Source organism: Hordeum vulgare, chromosome 4H (genome assembly GCF_904849725.1).
Source record: "Hordeum vulgare subsp. vulgare chromosome 4H, MorexV3_pseudomolecules_assembly, whole genome shotgun sequence".
Classification (NCBI taxonomy): Eukaryota; Viridiplantae; Streptophyta; class Magnoliopsida; order Poales; family Poaceae; genus Hordeum; species Hordeum vulgare.
Genome location: NC_058521.1, coordinates 9,223,720 through 9,229,719, shown reverse-complemented (window position 1 = coordinate 9,229,719; position 6,000 = coordinate 9,223,720).

Sequence of the window (6,000 nt, the reverse complement as noted above, 5' to 3'; positions counted from 1 at the left end):
TCCCCAAACATTCATATCGCCCCGAGACCCAAACACGGTGAGTTATAACATACAAAACTCGCTACAATGGACCAAAACTACGAGTTTTGACGAGGTTTTCGTAATCGCACCCCGAAGTTCCCCAAACGTTCATATGGCCCCGAGATCCAAAATATGCGAGTAATAGCATACAAAACTGGCCAGAATGGACCAAATCTGCGAGTCTTGACGAGGTTTTCGTAACCGGAACCCTTAGTTCCCCGAACGTTCGTATCGCCCCAAGACCAAAAATCGGAGAGTAATAGCATGGAAAAATGGCTAGAATGGACCAAATATGTGAGTTTTAACGAGGTCCCCGTGAACTGTCCCCAGATTTCACAGAATGTTCGGATCGCCCCGTGTCCAAAAATCAATGAGTAATAGCATACAAACCTGTCCAGAATGTATAAAATTTACGAGTTTTGATGAGGTTTTCGTAACCGAACCCCGAAGTTCCCCAAACGTTCGTATGGGCCCGGGACCCAAAATATGTGAGTAATTGCATACAAAACCGGCCAAAATGTATAAAATCTGCAAGTTTTGACGAGGTCCCGGTAACCTAACCCCGAAGTTCCGCAAACATTCGTATCGCCCCGGGACCCAAACACGGTGAGTAATACCATACAAAACTGGCTAGAATGGACCAAATCTACGATTTTCGACGAGGTTTTCGTAACCGGGCCCCAAAGTTCACCGAACGTTCGTATCACCCCGGGACAAAAAAGCAGTTAGTAATAGCATACAAAATTGGCCAGAATGTATAAAATCTGTGAGTATTAACAAGGTCCCCGTTACCGGAGCGTGAAGTTCCCCGAATGTTCGTATCGCCCCATAACCCCAAAACAGTGAGTAATAGCATACAAAACTAGCCAAAATGTATAAAATCTGCGAGTTTTGACGAGGTCCCCGTTACCGGAGCCCGATGTTCCCCGAATGTTCATATCACCCCGTGACCCAAAATCAGTGAGTGATAGCGTACAAAACTGGCCAGAGTGTATAAAATCTGCGAGTTTTGACGAGGTCCCCGTAACCAAGCCCCGAAGTTCCCCAAACATTCATATCGCCCCGAGACCCAAACACGGTGAGTTATAACATACAAAACTCGCTACAATGGACCAAAACTACGAGTTTTGACGAGGTTTTCGTAATCGCACCCCGAAGTTCCCCAAACGTTCATATGGCCCCGAGATCCAAAATATGCGAGTAATAGCATACAAAACTGGCCAGAATGGACCAAATCTGCGAGTCTTGACGAGGTTTTCGTAACCGGAACCCTTAGTTCCCCGAACGTTCGTATCGCCCCAAGACCAAAAATCGGAGAGTAATAGCATGGAAAAATGGCTAGAATGGACCAAATATGTGAGTTTTAACGAGGTCCCCGTGAACTGTCCCCAGATTTCACAGAATGTTCGGATCGCCCCGTGTCCAAAAAACAATGAGTAATAGCATACAAACCTGTCCAGAATGTATAAAATTTACGAGTTTTGATGAGGTTTTCGTAACCGAACCCTGAAGTTCCCCAAACGTTCGTATGGGCCCGGGACCCAAAATATGTGAGTAATTGCATACAAAACCGGCCAAAATGTATAAAATCTGCAAGTTTTGACGAGGTCCCGGTAACCTGACCCCGAAGTTCCGCAAACATTCGTATCGCCCCGGGACCCAAACACGGTGAGTAATACCATACAAAACTGGCTAGAATGGACCAAATCTACGATTTTCGACGAGGTTTTCGTAACCGGGCCCCAAAGTTCACCGAACGTTCGTATCACCCCGGGACAAAAAAGCAGTTAGTAATAGCATACAAAATTGGCCAGAATGTATAAAATCTGTGAGTATTAACAAGGTCCCCGTTACCGGAGCGTGAAGTTCCCCGAATGTTCGTATCGCCCCATAACCCCAAAACAGTGAGTAATAGCATACAAAACTAGCCAAAATGTATAAAATATGCGAGTTTTGACGAGATCCCCGTTACCGGAGCCCGAAGTTCCCCGAATGTTCATATCACCCCGTGACCCAAAATAAGTGAGTAATAGCGTATAAAACTGGCCAAGGTGTATAAAATCTGCGAGTTTTGACGAGGTCCCCGTAACCAAGCCCCGAAGTTCCCCAAACATTCATATCGCCCCGAGACCCAAACACGGTGGGTAATAGCATACAAAACTCGGTACAATGGACCAAAACTACGAGTTTTGACGAGGTTTTCGTAATCGCACCCCGGAGTTCCCCAAACGTTCATATGGCCCCGGGACCCAAAATATGCGAGTAATAGCATACAAAACTGGCCAGAATGGACCAAATCTGCGAGTCTTGACGAGGTTTTCGTAACCAGAACCCTTAGTTCCCCGAACGTTCGTATCGCCCCAAGACCAAAAATCGGAGAGTAATAGCATGGAAAAATGGCTAGAATGGACCAAATATGTGAGTTTTAACGAGGTCCCCGTGAACTGTCCCCAGATTTCACAGAATGTTCGGATCGCCCCGTGTCCAAAAATCAATGAGTAATAGCATACAAACCTGTCCAGAATGTATAAAATTTACGAGTTTTGATGAGGTTTTCGTAAGCGAACCCCGAAGTTCCCCAAACGTTCGTATGGGCCCGGGACCCAAAATATGTGAGTAATTGCATATAAAACCGGCCAAAATGTATAAAATCTGCAAGTTTTGACGAGGTCCCGGTAACCTGACCCCGAAGTTCCGCAAACATTCGTATCGCCCCGGGACCCAAACACGGTGAGTAATACCATACAAAACTGGCTAGAATGGACCAAATCTACGATTTTCGACGAGGTTTTCGTAACCGGGCCCCAAAGTTCACCGAACGTTCGTATCACCCCGGGACAAAAAAGCAGTTAGTAATAGCATACAAAATTGGCCAGAATGTATAAAATCTGTGAGTATTAACAAGGTCCCCGTTACCGGAGCGTGAAGTTCCCCGAATGTTCGTATCGCCCCATAACCCCAAAACAGTGAGTAATAGCATACAAAACTAGCCAAAATGTATAAAATCTACGAGTTTTGACGAGGTCCCCGTTACCGGAGCCCGATGTTCCCCGAATGTTCATATCACCCCGTGACCCGAAATCAGTGAGTGATAGCGTACAAAACTGGCCAGAGTGTATAAAATCTGCGAGTTTTGACGAGGTCCCCGTAACCAAACCCCGAAGTTCCCCAAACATTCATATCGCCCCGAGACCCAAACACGGTGAGTTATAGCATACAAAACTCGCTACAATGGACCAAAACTACGAGTTTTGACGAGGTTTTCGTAATCGCACCCCGAAGTTCCCCAAACGTTCATATGGCCCCGAGATCCAAAATATGCGAGTAATAGCATACAAAACTGGCCAGAATGGACCAAATCTGCGAGTCTTGACGAGGTTTTCGTAACCGGAACCCTTAGTTCCCCGAACGTTCGTATCGCCCCAAGACCAAAAATCGGAGAGTAATAGCATGGAAAAATGGCTAGAATGGACCAAATATGTGAGTTTTAACGAGGTCCCCGTGAACTGTCCCCAGATTTCACAGAATGTTCGGATCGCCCCGTGTCCAAAAATCAATGAGTAATAGCATACAAACCTGTCCAGAATGTATAAAATTTACGAGTTTTGATGAGGTTTTCGTAACCGAACCCCGAAGTTCCCCAAACGTTCGTATGGGCCCGGGACCCAAAATATGTGAGTAATTGCATACAAAACCGGCCAAAATGTATAAAATCTGCAAGTTTTGACGAGGTCCCGGTAACCTGACCCCGAAGTTCCGCAAACATTCGTATCGCCCCGGGACCCAAACACGGTGAGTAATACCATACAAAACTGGCTAGAATGGACCAAATCTACGATTTTCGACGAGGTTTTCGTAACCGGGCCCCAAAGTTCACCGAACGTTCGTATCACCCCGGGACAAAAAAGCAGTTAGTAATAGCATACAAAATTGGCCAGAATGTATAAAATCTGTGAGTATTAACAAGGTCCCCGTTACCGGAGCGTGAAGTTCCCCGAATGTTCGTATCGCCCCATAACCCCAAAACAGTGAGTAATAGCATACAAAACTAGCCAAAATGTATAAAATCTGCGAGTTTTGACGAGGTCCCCGTTACCGGAGCCCGATGTTCCCCGAATGTTCATATCACCCCGTGACCCAAAATCAGTGAGTGATAGCGTACAAAACTGGCCAGAGTGTATAAAATCTGCGAGTTTTGACGAGGTCCCCGTAACCAAGCCCCGAAGTTCCCCAAACATTCATATCGCCCCGAGACCCAAACACGGTGAGTTATAACATACAAAACTCGCTACAATGGACCAAAACTACGAGTTTTGACGAGGTTTTCGTAATCGCACCCCGAAGTTCCCCAAACGTTCATATGGCCCCGAGATCCAAAATATGCGAGTAATAGCATACAAAACTGGCCAGAATGGACCAAATCTGCGAGTCTTGACGAGGTTTTCGTAACCGGAACCCTTAGTTCCCCGAACGTTCGTATCGCCCCAAGACCAAAAATCGCAGAGTAATAGCATGGAAAAATGGCTAGAATGGACCAAATATGTGAGTTTTAGCGAGGTCCCCGTGAACTGTCCCCAGATTTCACAGAATGTTCGGATCGCCCCGTGTCCAAAAATCAATGAGTAATAGCATACAAACCTGTCCAGAATGTATAAAATTTACGAGTTTTGATGAGGTTTTCGTAACCGAACCCCGAAGTTCCCCAAACGTTCGTATGGGCCCGGGACCCAAAATATGTGAGTAATTGCATATAAAACCGGCCAAAATGTATAAAATCTGCAAGTTTTGACGAGGTCCCGGTAACCTGACCCCGAAGTTCCGCAAACATTCGTATCGCCCCGGGACCCAAACACGGTGAGTAATACCATACAAAACTGGCTAGAATGGACCAAATCTACGATTTTCGACGAGGTTTTCGTAACCGGGCCCCAAAGTTCACCGAACGTTCGTATCACCCCGGGACAAAAAAGCAGTTAGTAATAGCATACAAAATTGGCCAGAATGTATAAAATCTGTGAGTATTAACAAGGTCCCCATTACCGGAGCGTGAAGTTCCCCGAATGTTCGTATCGCCCCATAACCCCAAAACAGTGAGTAATAGCATACAAAACTAGCCAAAATGTATAAAATATGCGAGTTTTGACGAGATCCCCGTTACGGGAGCCCGAAGTTCCCCGAATGTTCATATCACCCCGTGACCCAAAATAAGTGAGTAATAGCGTATAAAACTGGCCAAGGTGTATAAAATCTGCGAGTTTTGACGAGGTCCCCGTAACCAAGCCCCGAAGTTCCCCAAACATTCATATCGCCCCGAGACCCAAACACGGTGGGTAATAGCATACAAAACTCGGTACAATGGACCAAAACTACGAGTTTTGACGAGGTTTTCGTAATCGCACCCCGAAGTTCCCCAAACGTTCATATGGCCCCGAGATCCAAAATATGCGAGTAATAGCATACAAAACTGGCCAGAATGGACCAAATCTGCGAGTCTTGACGAGGTTTTCGTAACCGGAACCCTTAGTTCCCCGAACGTTCGTATCGCCCCAAGACCAAAAATCGGAGAGTAATAGCATGGAAAAATGGCTAGAATGGACCAAATATGTGAGTTTTAACGAGGTCCCCGTGAACTGTCCCCAGATTTCACAGAATGTTCGGATCGCCCCGTGTCCAAAAATCAATGAGTAATAGCATACAAACCTGTCCAGAATGTATAAAATTTACGAGTTTTGATGAGGTTTTCGTAACCGAACCCCGAAGTTCCCCAAACGTTCGTATGGGCCCGGGACCCAAAATATGTGAGTAATTGCATACAAAACCGGCCAAACTGTATAAAATCTGCAAGTTTTGACGAGGTCCCGGTAACCTGACCCCGAAGTTCCGCAAACATTCGTATCGCCCCGGGACCCAAACACGGTGAGTAATACCATACAAAACTGGCTAGAATGGACCAAATCTACGATTTTCGACGAGGTTTTC